Genomic DNA, 15,979 nt, shown 5'->3' with positions numbered 1-15,979 from the left:
TCAGAGAAACCAGACCAAGGAGCAGAAATGTTGTCCGTCTTGGTGTGCTAGTTTTGAAATTGTAGACAAAATATCACCTGTTGCCTATAAGATCTGCATCCCAAAAGGAGAACACACAGAAGAGAAATGGGTCCACATCAATCACTTAAAAAGATGCCAATCCACACAAGCTTTAAGAGTGATTCAGGAGCCCACTGAAGTTAGAGCTGAAGAACCATATGAAGGATGAAGTTCAGAGAGAAACCCCGGATGGAAACTAAAATATATATAACAGTTGAGTAGTTTAAGTAATATTCAGCAGAAATGTTAACAATGTATGTTCTCCCAATAGTAAAAGTTAAATGTGATCAATGGGCCTCATTCCGAGTATGGCGGTAAGGGATAGCGGCCACCGCTAACGAGAGCGGTGGCGGTAATCCCTTACCGCCATACTCCGAGTTCCCTTTGCGCCATGGAGGTTTTAACACCTGCTTTTAGCAGGTGTTGAAATCCATGGCGCTAAGGGACCTTGATGTTAATTACACCACCGTAATTTACGGTGGCGTAATTAACGCCTTCCCCACTCCCATTATGCCCTATGGGGCAAGAATGGGAATGGGGAAGGGTAAATGGGGATTGGGGAATTACCGCCCCGCCAACCTTGGAATGGGGCGGTAATTCCGCCATCCACTAAGGCGCTGCCGGTCCGGGTACGGCGTCAACCAAGGCGTTAATAGCGCCATTGGTTAGCGCCGTACTCGGAATGAGGCCCAATGTCTTTTAATTTATGTGCAATGTTGTCTCACTCTCTATTCAATGTTGTTTCTTAAATGCTGCGTAATATCATCTGGGGAATGCAGTTTTAAATCAATAAAAGTTACAATTCCTTTTACTCCTCTCTTAAATATTCATGCACATCTGCCACATATCATAAGGTTCTTTCAAATAAAGAGAAATCCACTTACTGATTGGGTCTTGCATGTGATTGATAAAGCAAAGAAAGGACAAATTAAAGGCTTATTCTACACGGAAAGCATGGCATATGCAAACAAAGATCATGGAAGTGGGAGAATTTTGCAGTTGAAATAATAAGCACATTGAGTTAAAATTTCCCTTGCCAAAATGAACATATCATGATGAGAAAATGAACAAGTGGTGGCAAGACACAATTTTATAAAAAAATAAAGAGAAGGCATCACATGCCCAAGAAAATGCAACCTAAACAAACATAAGTGTCTGTTTCTAGAGGCATGCTTTTAAGTTTCTATTTCCTGAGAAGGGCTCTGTTTCTATTCAGAACACTCAAGCAGTGACCAGAAAGGAATGTTATTGTGGCCTGGTCTCTAAAATGAGCAACAAGATCACCATTGGTCTTAGGAGAAGAAAGGGTGATGACTTTATATCAGGCAAAAGTCAATAATGGAGTAGATGCCCTGTTCAGAGGAGAAATTAAATGTAACTGTGAACAGAAAGTCAGTAACCATTCCGGTGCTACTGGCGGATTGCCGCCGGACTAAAGTTTGTCTGGCTCTTCACTTCCCAGTGCCACGGGGAGATTCCAAGTCCAGTGTCCCAGGAAGTCAGGCGCTGGTAAAATGTATATCTCCATTCCCATAGAGTCTCATGGGACTCTATGGAAGTGGGGACACAGAGGCTTACGTTGCCGGTACTTCCGTGGCTGCCTGCCTATTGTGACCGCTGTGCCCGGCAGGGTCAGACATGTCCGGCACAGTGGCTCCGGCAGGCAGACTCATTGTTTGCCGGTCCGGAAACAAGGGTGCCGGTAGGCTTACGGGCACCCTTGTTTCCGGACCACTAAACCTATAATGAGGCACAGTATCTTCATATATGTTTGAAGATTCCCATTAGTTTAAATGGATGATCATAGTTTGCTCATTTGCTCAAGAATCATACGTCACATCTTAATGGTTCAAGTATCACTAAAAAGATGTTGAACAGGCCTATGCACTGAAGTAACCCTTATAATAATTTATCCTTGGGGACAAGAGTTACAACCTAAAATGCATTTTACCTCCCCAGAAAATGTCACAAAGCAGAAGTTTGGGGATGTGATAACTTAATAAATTAGATATCTGGGTAGAAAATGTCACATTCATAACTATTATCATTTTTGTATAAACCCTAAAAGACTGCTGTTTGAACATGCAACCTTGTGCAAACATGGGAACTGTTTCATAAGTGCAGCATTATTAACAAAATATAAATATGCATATATTGTTATGTTTATTTGTAAAATACAAACATTTGCTTTAGAGACTTTTTAGGTGAAAAATTGAAAAGGGTAAATTGCAAACTCCATTGGGTGGATACATCCCTCCCAGCATTTCAATACATAATTCCAGGAGCTTTTCCATAAAAAGGAGCTGGGGAAGACGGTAGGGGTCCAATCAAAATTCAGGTCTAATAAAGTAGCACTTCTTCATTTAAATTTTTTCAGAGGTATGGTTTTGAGGTTAAAAAGTGGATGCACAAGCCAGAGAGGGAAGAGCTGCCTGAAATCATCTGGGTGAATACTGAAAGAGGGTTGCAGAATTTAACCTTGAATGGAAGGTTCCTGACACTATCTAGGGTGGGATTACAGATGGTAGAACTGAAGGAAATCTGGGCAGCAGAGACAGATGCTGGGATCTTTGCAAGGAGAGCCAAACAGAGGGATGAATCCTGGTGGCTATACATGATTGAGGTATCTGACCAAATCTCGGCTTTCCCCAAGAGAGGGTCCAGAAATACGGGTGTCTTCCCTGAACACCGGCCCCATAGTCACTCTATGTAAGTAATGTGTCTAACTGAACCAAGTGTGGAGATTTGTTTGTGGGAGTAGACCATTAGCATTTTACAAAATAATAATTCAATTCATTCCACTATAGCTAAATAACATGCAGTGATTTTGTTAACATTTGAAGTTAACAAAACTGCTCACAGTGTGAATAAGAATTATTCATTTGAAGTGAGTTGTTGTTGTTCCAAATTTCATTCCCAACCCTACAACACCCTCAAGGGAAGGGGTGTTCTTGTCTAAAAACAAACTTCCTAATTGTTCACCTTTCCTCAGATTTGTCCTTAAAGCAGAGGGGTGATAAATGTACACTGCATGTCATCACTTTTTGTGCTGGGGCAGAGAGGTGTCTTGCTAAACTAAATAAATTGAGGTCCCTAATTGAAATATACACTCTCTACAGAGAGCGAGCAAGTGACTACTGGTAGACAAGATTCCGCATTGAATAGGGGCGAAGGAAGAAGGATTCTATCAATCCAAAGTATTATCAATAGTCTGTAGGGCTTTCAAAACTGCCATCATGTTCAAATGTGCAGGGAACTTAAATTTACAAAGCGCTGCATGTGTGAAATTGCTTTTGAAAATAAAAAAAGCTTGCAGTTGGTTTAAATCTCAAACATTCCCAGGAATGCTAATGCTCACCATGCTCTTGTAATGTTCCAAGGTACTGTCTAGTGGTGATGCTAAGATCTTGTGTGTGTGATAGAAGGTTTGAACTGTTTCTTTGACCTGTGTTCTATTTCCATGAGACCCAAACGTGAAAACACACATGGGGTACAATTTACGTGTTTTTGCTCCATAACGTTGATTCCCATAGAGCAAGTCTTTGTACTGAAGCTTTGTTTTGTGCCACAGAGAAAGTGGTGTGTGTGTAAATATTAATTGAACCTATTATTTAATAAATATATATATATATTCTTTCTGTACACCGGCCTGGTTCTTGGCTTAATATTGCTGAAGGGGGAGAGTCATTGGTTCTAGATGAGTCATAGACAGGGCTAGATAGAATATCAAGGTGTATTTGTGTGGCTCTGTTGATTGGGGGGTACTCCCCACATTACCAGTGATCCCATAAATATATCTCACACTTCTGGCATGACCCGCTCCCCTTGTTCCTTACTTCATGTACTTTCATGCTGCAGTGGGGCCCCTTGTGTTTCGGAGGGCTCCCTGCCCGACACTTGGCTGTTATTCCCTGCACATTGCTGCCCACGACAGTGCCTCTGTATGTGTGGGAACCGGATCATTTTACAGGATTGCTGCATCATTTACACCAGTGGGATCGAAGGGCACTATGTGGACATTGGAGGTCATGTTGGGATGCACCAGTTGGGTCCCGTTGGAACTTTGCTGGGACACAGTGTGGCCTTGCACTGTGGGCCTAGCCATGATTTTCCCTGGTTATCTCCTTGCTAGTACCACCTTTTCCTGCTTTTAACATCCCTACCCTTGCCTTCCTTCTCATCTCTGCCTTCCCTCTTATTCCCTCTAGTTTTTGACAGCTCTCGGAAGACCTCCAGTCCTCCCTTTGTACCAGCAGGGGATATAGAGGTTTTATTATATCGTCAAATAAATCATCACATTTGTCTGACCTTCATTTTGAGCTTACTCTTTTGCCTTTCGACTTTCTCTTTTGTACGATTTCCTTGGGATTGTTTTTAATCATATCTGGCACTTTTTAGCATTGCGTAGAATGTGTGTACAGCGCTTTGGTGAAAAGTACACAAGAAGCACTATTTATTCATTTATTTTATTTATTGTTCATTTGTAATGCGCCTATACACAAGTGTTTCAAGGCACAGCAAAGTGGGGGGGGGGGGTAGGAGAGTAGTGATAATAGGCCATGTGACATTCAGATCGTGAAAGTGCAGTAGAGAAAAGTGCAAGGGGGAATGGAGGAGGTGAAGTGCAGGAGCTGGGTCGAAGGGCCCAAGAGAAGGAGAGTGCCCGCAAGGGCAGGTGGACAGGGCCATGGAGAATAAGAGAAGGAAGGGAGGGCCCAAAACTAAGTGCAATCAAAGGGACTGGGGAGCTGCAAGTGTGCAAGACAATCAACTAAGTGTGGGCATGGGAGGGCTGTGAGGACCAGTGCAGGATAAGAGTCGGAGGGGGTGCGGACAGGTGAGTAAGTGCAGCGATAGACCAGAAGGGAAGGGCCTGGGGCCCTGTGAGACTCTGAAGGAGCCAGGCCACCAGTCTCAGGCAGCGGGCCTTTTATCGGTGGAGGAGTTGGGAGGAAGAAGAAGAGAAGAGGAAGAGCAGCTTCTGGAACTTAAAGAGATCTGGTTCAAGTCTAAGAGGGGCAGAGAGGCCATTCCCGAAGGAGGCACCTGCGGAATAGAGAGATCTACCCCCACTCTCTGCTTGGCAAAGCATCTGATTTGCAGAGAGTTAGAGCCAGATGAGCAAAGGCCTCTGGTGGGAAGGTATTTAGGAAGAGAGAGTTGGATATAGAATGGTCACAGGAACCAGAAAGCCTTGTGGATTATGCAGATGGTCTTGAATTTGATCCTCACAGCAGCTGGGAGCCAATGGAGAGAGTTAAGGGTGGCAGAGATGTGGCCCCTGGGCTTGAGGCCAAGGATAAATCTTGCAGTCCAATTCTGGATTAGTTGAAGGGGGCAAAGGGAAGAGTTAGGAAGATTGGGGAAGAGCCTGTTGCAGTAGTCCAGCCTGGAGAGAACCAGAGCTCTGGAGACATTGAGGTTCTGGGGGAAGTTGAGGACGGGAAGAATGCCTTTGAGGAGGTGAAGCTGAAAATGGGACTTCTTGGCTATGTCCAAGATGTGGGGGGAGAAGGAGGAGGAGGAGTCGAGGACGACACCAAGGATTTTTGTTTCACATGAGGGTGAGGGGATTGGGCCCACAGAGGGTGGCCAGAGTGTAGGAGGAAAAGAGGGAGCAGAGGTCCTTACAGACATTAATGCAGAGACCGTTAGCAGTGCACCATCCCAGGATAGCAGACAATCAGTCAGGAATGAGAGAGGAAGAAGAGGAGGAGGAGGGAAGTTTGAAAGAAAGATGCGTGTCATCAGCATAACATTGAAAGTTAGGAGAGAAGGTGGATATCAGATAGGCTAGGTGAGATGGGTAGATGTTGAAGGGCCAGGTGAGAGGATAGAGCCGCGAGGGACCCCACAGGTGGAGAGTAAGATGGTGGAGAGGAAAAGGCTCAATTGAACTTGGGAGGGATGGTCAGAGAGGAAGGAGTCAACCAATCTAGAGCCAGGTCTGTGATGCCAAAGGTATAATGGAGCCAATTTATCAGGGTGGCCTGATTGAGCACTCTATGCCCAAGATTTATTTTCATCTCTTAGAGCCTGAATTTAAACCCAGGGGGTTGTACCCCAAAGTGATGTTTATGCAGAAGATGAAAGAGGCACCAGCAAAAAGTGGTATCAGTCTATGGGTCCGTGGCTGCGTGTTCCTGTGGGTTCCTTTGATTTGTGTGACATAGGTATATTTTACTCATGTAGGACATGTGCCCCAGAGCCTCCAGGCACCAGGGCAAAGTCCCCCTCAACTTGAGTTCCTTTGAAGGTAAGTCTGCCATCTTTGTTTTAGAAAATGGACGGCCATTTGCAATTTGGGAATGTGAACAGGTTTTGTTACTTAAGTAAGAAACCATGCAAATTCCGCAGTGTTTATTTTTCCACTTGAAATTATGACTCTAGTCCCTTCAGTATTATAGCGCTGATTTCTCATGCCAAAAATCACAGGCCTCCCAGAAACCTGACGGAAAAGAGAAGAGTTCAGAGGCAGCCGTGACCCCCTAACCCCTCCCCTGCCTCACCGCCATTTCATGGTCTTTCCACAATGTATCTATTTTGAAAAAAAGAGCTAATCTGTGGTTAAGTGATGTTCAACGAAAATTTGCGAAGATTCCAGTGGGAAAAAGGGGATGACTAAGTGAAGCATGGGATTGGACAAGGTGTGACGATGAGGGTAGTAAATGAGGCGAGATGGGCCAGACAACTAAGCCCCTCTTTCCCTATTGGCAACTCTCCCTGTTCTAAATGGCCTTACCTTGTAACACATTGTACAAGAAGGCAGCATGTCATGATCATCATTATGATGTTCCCTTCTCCCCTTCCCCCATAAAATATCTGCTTCACTCTGATGCCCATGACACCCCTCTTCGTTTCCCTCTTGCCGTTCAAGTTGCTGAAAGATGTAAAAGGCCCTCTACACGCAACAAACATGACCTAACATCGTGTTTCCTTCTTCTTCCTCCTGCACACCTCCCTCTTCCCGTATCCCTCCATCTCATGGCCTCTCTTCCCTCCCTCCATCGTGTTCCCTTGGTGCATGAGGGTGGCTGACATTTCAACAAAGCTGGAAAATGCCTGCAGATGCTTGTGGTCTCATGCAAAGGGATGTGACCTAGCAGTTTGGGCTGGACTGCACCTTTTGGGCTGGGACCAAGCCTGATTTGCATATGGTCTTTCCCCTTCTGTATTGGCTTTGCAGGTCGAAGAACAATGGTCTGGAGGGTTCCCTAGAGCAATACCAGAGGTTAAGATTAATTCTAAACCTTTCAGCCGTCACCTCTTGTGTTTTTCAACATGCACTGTACCAGCAACTAACATCAAATAACATGAGGTTTCCTCTTCCCTCACCTTTCAATACTCCTTCTCAAATGGTCAGCACCCCCCCACCGAGAGTGAGGGTGCCAAGTCCTGATCCCCCACATTCCACTGGGAGTACCATCCACACAACAGGGCCTACAAAGTCCTCCTACCTCCCCCCAACCCTGTCCACTCAACCCCAGTTAAAGTGTCAGATCTCGGTCCTGATTCAATAGGGTTTTACCACTCCACAAGTACTTCCGTCTCTTTGCAAGGTGTCCCAATGCATGGTGTTACCTCTCTCTCATGGGACATCTGTCAAGCCCCATCCTCTATGCCCCCCTTTACCCTGCCTAATTCATGCTCTCGCCCCATCCCTATCTTCCACTGTCCTTTTAAGCAGCCCTCTTACTGCTCCTGTACCCAACGCCATTCCCATTCTAATCTAATTTGTCATGTTTGGCATCCACCTACAGCTCCCCTAAATACCGCTTTAGCCATGTGCCTTCACCCACGCCACTGGCATAAACAATTGCTCTGCTCCTCTGCTGGCCACCTACAGTGACTCTCTCTTTGCACACACTACTGATCGTGGATCCACCAAATCAATTTACTACACTTGCCTAATATCGTCTCTTTTCTGGCTCTCCAACACTATCCATGACCCTCCAGGACACGCTTATACATAACAAAAACCCTGCTCCTTATCTGCTCCCCATCATCCTCTCTCAGGTAAGGATTGTGCATCCGAATTCTCCCACGATTACAGAAATATGTGACAACTCACACTCCCTCCTAACTCTTTCTCTCCTCCCTCCATTTCTCCAACCCCTAATATCCCTCATCCTCTTCTCACTAACCCACCTCTTTTCCGCCTAACCCACGGAATTCCTACCCACGCTCCACTCAACTAACCTATCCAGGTTCAAATCCCGGCAGGTTCACTCAGCCCTTCATCTTTCTGAGGTTCATAAAATGAGTACGATTAAGTTGGGTAACAATAAGCATTTGTTATCTGTCAATAGTTCCAAGATACCCCTCTGGGGGATGAACGTGTGCTCTACAAATACACATGTTACGCTAAGAACTGGCACCCATCACCATCTCACCACCAGCTTCAGGTTATCCCTCTTCACAGATATCTTGACAGATAAAATAACCACTGTCATTCCCATATTGAAGAAACCCAAAGCTGGTCCCAACAGCATTTCCTTGTACAAAACTGTCTCACCACTCCAAAATCCTGAGTGAGTCAACTTCAACTACATTGTGAACTATCTCAAAGCCCACTCACTTATATTTAATGTGTTTCAGTTCCAATGGAATGTTTCACATATAAAATGTGAACATATTTATAAAATCATTCATAAATCATGTAGCATAAAATTCATCATTCATTTACACATAAAAACAATATCAATAGATATGTATACATATCTAAAAATCATAATCATAATATAGCCTTCTTATTTCCTATACCATATAATTCATATTTCTACACCAAGACAATGGGCCTCATTATGAGGCTGGCGGTAGCTGTGCCTGTAATACAGGCACGGCTGCTGCTGGTATTTTATTTTTTACGGCGCCCACAAGTGGGAAATTACTGGGTCATTACGGCCTTGCTGGACTAGGTATTTGCCCATTCCTGGGTGCTGGGAAAAAGTCTTCCCCATTAATGGAAATGCGGAAGCCGGATGCACCGGCACCTTTATGAACGGTGCTGGTGCATCCGACATGCTGTGCTCATGGGGTGCCGTTCTGCTCACCAGGTCCGACCGGGAGGGCAGAAAGGCACCCGCAAGCACAACTCGTAGTTTGCCAGTCCGGGAACTACGGTACCGGCAAGCTTACCGGTACTGAAGTTCCCGGAATGACAAACATAGAATGAGGCCCAATCTTTGTAAAATATTTATCACAACACTTCTCAAAAATGACCACAGAACCTGATAAACCAATCCTGACATTGAAAACGTCACCATTTATAAGTTCCCAATCACTTATATTGTTTTTAACATAGGTTCAATTGTCTGCCAGATTTTGGGGAGAGCTATATGCAATGAGGCATTTACCCAATTTAAGCAATACTGCCAAACCCCTTACTTCCAATCGAGTCATAATTATGTGCATATTTTGCCAAATTACTCATAGAAATGGCGCCCAATTCCTTCCATTCAGTCATCACCTGCTGAATTGATTCTTGAATGTGGGGCAATTTACACATACGACTGGTTCTTTGCTCACCAGATATTTGCAATTGTTGGACACATGTTGTTAGAGTGGGTAGTTGATTTATCCTCATTAACAGAATAAATCTCCTAACAGCACGTGACGGGCAGAAAATCTAATATTTTTGCGGCCTCCGGTAATTGTGTTGTACTATCCAAACTTTGAGTAGCTTCTTAGTGAGGCTAGCTGTTCATAATTTAATCTTCAATCCCAATTGTTGAATTTATGAACAAACTGAACATTTAACCGATAAAAAAATCACAGTCCCAGTCAGGGCCCGCTCGATTGTAAATGTCCAATATTGAGCCAGTTTGTTGTCTGATTCATTCACAAGCACCCTCCCCGGCCGATTTGAAAGGGGGCATTTGGGACCCAATTCTAATCTCAATGCTTCCATCAGGACTGATTGGGAGAGACTCAAAGGCGTTGCCAGATTTTCCTTGCAGCACTTTAAGCCGTTGATAGTCCTTGATGACTAAAGCATCTAAGCCATAAAGAATAGCCGGCTAAGAAATCTCTCACTCTGCGATTCCCTCCAATCAGGTTTTCAAAGAAAACACTCCAGTGAAATGCTTTTCATCCATGTCTTCAGATTTCAGGCAACTTCTCTCCTCTCTCATCCTGGCTGACCCCTCTGTTGCCTTCAACATGCTTGATCACCCCTCTCCCCTTCAAACCTTCTCCTCCCTCAGCTTAAAAGACACTGCCCTTGAGAGGATACCTCCTACCTCCCTGCCCTCCTCCCCACACCCATCCCTGTGGAGATTCTCCAGGGATCACTGCTCGGTCCCCTCCTCTTTACCCTCTACACCTTCTCTCTGGGCAAACTCAATCCATTCCTTTGGCTTTCAATACCAACTCTTTTCTGACCACTACCATCTTTGAACGCATTACAAGCTATCTCACAGTGATCTGGGAATGGATGGCCCTACTGAGTTTAGGGCCCATTAGTAATGTGCATGCACTGGATGGGTTCACAGAATAACTGTGAGTCAAATAACTGAACTAACTCAGGAAGATGGCAAAGATACTGTTTTATTAACAATTATCTAAAACAGGGAGTTACAACGAACATCAACAGACGTCTGCTCAGTCTCTCTCGATCTTTTCACAAAACACACATTTTATACTAAAAATACATCATAGGTGACGTCATACTATGTGGCAAATAATGAAAGACCTACTGGGGATTGTAATTGGCTTAAGGGGAACATCTAAGTACACATTACATAGCGACTGGGATTGTGATTGCTGTCCACTGTCAAGCGGACAATATATGCCTACCTCTAAAGCATGTCATCTTCAAGATCATTAAGTACACGGTTTTCAATTGGTCATCAAACTATAAGGTCCTTAGTTATACGGACCTCTACAATTGGTTGGCACGCTTGTGCCATGTCTGGAACATTCGGTTCACTTAGCAGCACATAAGCCCAGACCCAGGTGCAAGGAGGTGGACCAGACTCTACCTCTCTACCCAATTAGCCCATCTCTCATTGCCCATGCCTTCTGCCATGAAGATTGTCTTTGGACTTGGCCTTGGAAAGTATCCTTGTCTCTGGGAATGCATGAGAGTGCATGCACTCACTATTGCTTTTCTAGGACTCCAAGTTCAACTCTATTTTCATCATTGGGTCATGTTACAGGAGACCATGATTTGGTCCATTTTGCAGGCTTTTAAATGTCTTGAATGAATAAAACGTGGCCCTCTTGGTTTTCTTTCTTTGCACCTTAACAAGAGATGATTCATCCTTCGCACGTTCACTTCTTTCAAGAATAGATAACCGACCTTGGCTGTTTTAGTTTTGATACCAGGCCAGACAGCCTCGTCATGCAGCTCCACAATTTCAGCTTATTCCTGCAGCGACACAATCCTCACCTTTTCTCTTCATGAGTCCTGGCTTACTAAATTCATGACACTGACGTCCGGCTCCTGTACATTAGCGTCTCTGCCTGCATTCTATTTACTACTTATAGGCAGCTTCTATGATGACTTAATCTACCTTCGGTTTCAACATCTGTACAATTATTGAACGGTTGATTCTCTGCAGCACTTCTTGCATGTTTAATCTTCTTTTTCATATTTTAAGTGTTCACTCGATTGTTTACTTCGTTATTCGTTTCTTATAGGATCGATGCATCTTCTTCAGTCAGTATCTCGAGACTTTGCACATGTCTGTTATGACATCACTAGCCCCTCTGTTTGTCTTTTTCATATTCCTTCAGGGAGATCCTCCCTCCGATTGTCGTCTCTTTGGAGATACATTCGATAGGGTTGCCTCAATGGGTATCGTCTTTTGAATATACACTGTGGTATTGGCACAACTGGTGGTGTCAAAGATGGCACAATCTCAGACTTCCAACATATAGGAGGTAGGGGGTGGGATTTCCTGCGGATGCATGTAACTGCTCCTCTACATTTCCCCCACTGGTCAAGTCCTTGACCACCTCTTCAATGGTGTTCACATTCTGGTATTTTCTATTGATGAAGTGTTTCTTCGGCGTCCATATCTTCATCATCCTCCTCAGGATGCCGGCTGATTTGACATGTTCATCTACACTCCAGGTCATGTAGTTGCATTTTCCATTCGGATTAAAATAGACCCATCATCCCACATAATTCTTATGATTCTTTGGATACAGGAACTCTGTTCCTTCAGGTGCTACAATACTGGCCTCTATATATTTTATGACAACTTCATCAGTCAGCTCCTTGGGTCCTAGTCCAGATTTAATGTCGATCATGATCTTCATTCCTACCACCATATGTGCTGTTTTCTTGCATTGCGCAATCTCTATAATTACGCAGAATCTGAACATTACTAGCACTAATATAACTCAAAGGATTTTAAATATATTTACCAACCACTGAAGAATTCACGGAAACGGGGAGGCAAACCAACTGTCATCTTCAATGTCATCTGTCTCATCTTCGATCTTGTTATGCAGGTCTTTCAACAACGGTATATAGCCTCTGTCAAGGTCCCATTCTCTTCATCATAAGAAGGTATGAACGTGCAGCTTGATGGCCCAATTTTGGCGCAAACTCCTCCTTCCATCGCTGTGATCATTATCAGGACATATCTGTTCTGGAGGGTCATTAGTCGTATGGCCTTCAGTTCTTCCTTGATAGCGTTGAATCCCTTTATGGTAGCATTGATTGTCTGCAGAAGCTTCCTTCTGGTGATCTGTAGCCACTTAGTGTTTGCTACTGTTTGGATCCCAGGTATTTATACAGTCATACATATTGTGGTGGTCTTACTGAACAACCTGTGTTCATCAAGAATAGAGTCATATGCTGTTAATGATTTGGCTGAGAAATAATTCTCTCTTCTTGTCCGACGAAGAAGTTCAAGCAATCTTCTTTTTCCCAAATGAGCATCTACTTTTGGAAATTCACCAATGTTCAGGTCACTTTGTGGAATCACTAATGCTGGAACATGGATGAGCACCAAAGAACATACTCCGCCCCAATCCTTGGGCAACCTGAGACAAGCTCTAGATCCACAAGCCCAATATCGGTCCATTAGGATGGCTGTCTCTTCTCCCATCCTTGGAATGTCAATTGTAGTTTTGCATTCTTTGTTGTATCCCACATGATTCTTTCTCTGTCTTCAGAAACACAGTGTCACATTAGCCAATGGAATTACAACTACTGTACCTGATTCATCTTCTACCCATGTCAGTAGTTTGGTGTGTTTAGCCCATGACTTCAAACACCCATCATTCACCCTGTTTTTTATGTACTCTGTTTTCAGCAGGTGAGCTGCACCGGACATCATTCCTTCTTCCCATCCCTTCTTGGATTTCACTTATCCATAGATCAAAAATTTAGTTTGTGCCCAACATCCAGGTGATCCAGCTATTGCCGTCACATCAGGACAGTTAATTTTCTCCATCTCTTCAATGTTCACCTCATCCTGTCCTACAGCAGGCAACACAAGCATCTTGCTCTTCCATCCAGGTTCCTTTTCCATTTGTAAGGTCTTGATATAGTCATCCTGGTATGGAAACAACCATTTTTATACCCACCGAAAAGTTGCCCAGCTTCCTTAGAATTGTCCTCTCATTGTACGTGTTGCAAGATGACTGAGGCATCTGCATCATGCTCTGGAATCTCTCTGGTAATGAAAACGCATACTGCATTCATGGCATAGAGGATGAGACAGAAGACGTAGCAACCCCCCTTAGTTGCTTTCTCTCCCACTTTTATCATGTACCACATGTTATTCCTCCAATGTGCTTTGTTATCTAAATAGGTATTTATCCCTTCACTATCCTCCTCTGTTCCTCTTTTGTGTCTCCCAAAGGTTATGTAATAATCATGGAGTAAATTGAAAGTGGTTTTCATAGTAGGGAGAGCCATAGGGACTTGTTCAGTGGAAGTGCTAACATGATAGAGACTGTGAAAGATGAGGAACAGAAAGACAAAGAGAACAATCAAACAAGCATATATTATACATAAGAACATAGGCATCCATCTCTCACGCCATCCTACTACTTGTTGTACTTGTTCATGCTCTAGAACCGTGCCACTTTAGTCTTTAATCACTTTTAATACAATCTTTTTTTTAATTTATTTAATTAAAGTGTTTATTGGTTAATTAAAACCTTATACACTACAAAAGAAAAAATGTTAAATCAACCAAACACAAATACATATTACACATACAAAAGGCATACATCATATTACTCGCTTCCAAATATAAAAGGCTGCCCCAATAAAAACCTTAATCTCTCCATCATAGATAACTGACCAAAATTGGTCAGTTTCAATCCTTTGCATCAAATCATCAAATTTCTTTATGTCTGTAACTGTAAAATCTGTTCAATTATTGCAATAAGAAGTCTTCTTATCACTGGGCCATTTTTCGGATCCTGCAAAAAAGTGTGAATATTAAGGTCTCTTCTAACAAGAGCAGGCAGGATAAGATCGAAGTATGAACACAAAGAAAGCTATCACAAGCCGATGAATGTCACTATCGGCAGGTACCATATGTTTAATCACTTAAAACAAGTACTCTCCATGAAATGAATCTGGATACTGATCTTGTTTCCAATTTCTGATCAAGAACTGACATTTAGGCATATTTCTGATGCTTTAATATGTATTTCTAAAAGGTTTATTTCAAAATTCCTGGAATTCACCGCAAGTCTTTGCACTCTCTGCTAAAATATCTATAAGGAGCGTTCATTGAATTCCAGTCCAATATAAAATCTGTATTAATCACTCGTTGTTTTGTCATCCTTCTTCTTTGTCATCGATCGAATCTGCACAGACTGAAATTCTTCTTCTTTTCTTGCTTCTAAATCAGCAACAGTGTGAGGGCAGGTCTTTCCTTTATAGATCTTCTCATCACCGAGTTGAAGCTAAGCTCTTCTTCCATGTATTTTGACAGCGGAAGGGGACACTTCTTCAACACAGAAAGGGTCATGGAAACGTGGCTCATGCCACTTTCTGGTAACATTTCTAATTAATACTAGGTCCCCAACATACAACTTAAGTGGTGGTAATAATTTGCTAGGATTGGTTGTCAAATTATCTTCTTCTTTGTTTTTAGACCAACCGCCTGGTGCTTGACTTGATCTGAAATGAAAGAAATGCTAGAGGTCATACATGACAAATAATCGTGCATTTCATCACCTAACGTTTTCGTGACACTCTGGGCATCACTCCTAAACTTAGATAGAGGTGTAAGGGGCGGTCTTATGCAACACCATGTAACTAGTTCATGCGGGTTGAAGTGGTGGTCTTACCCTGGCTGATTCTGAAGGGTATATAAAGCTAGGGGTAGGCAATACAGCCATCCCTTTTTCAAAGTCAATTTGATTTTGGCAATCCTTTCCTTGAGGAGGCAGTTGAGTCTCTCACATATCCCGTTCACTTGAGGGTGATAAGCAGAAGAAAACATGTGCTTTATACTCAATAGAAGCCCTATTTCTTCAAATGGTTCATTGACAAAATGTGGCCCATTATCAGATCTCAGCACCTCACACAGCCCATCTTGGGAAATCTTTGCGCACTAAAAACTTTGCTGCGCAAGTGGCATCAGGGTGTGTGCACCGACCTGCCTCAATCCACCTAGAGAAGGGACACATTGTCACCATATATTATGTAGCAGAAGCAAGTCAGGGATCGATTTCCCCTACATCAATGTGGCGCACAATAAAAACACTTTTTATTTTTACAACTTAGGTTCTTTTTGTTAAGGAGGCCTCCAACCCGTCTCACACCCAACCTCCACAGGCACCCTGAGTCACAGTAGACTAGGAACCAGGCCGTGGTGTTATCAATTAATATTTAATTATTTATGATTTAATGGGAAAATAGAATAAACAATTACAACAGCCACCAAGGTGTGGCAACACAGATTTCAGAGTCCTTTTTGGTCAAGCGGCACACTGA

The sequence above is a fragment of the Ambystoma mexicanum genome, chromosome 13 (genome assembly GCF_040938575.1).
Source record: "Ambystoma mexicanum isolate Mex_15411 chromosome 13, UKY_AmexF1_1, whole genome shotgun sequence".
Lineage (NCBI taxonomy): Eukaryota > Metazoa > Chordata > Amphibia > Caudata > Ambystomatidae > Ambystoma > Ambystoma mexicanum.
Note: the sequence above shows the minus strand (reverse complement) of the source record.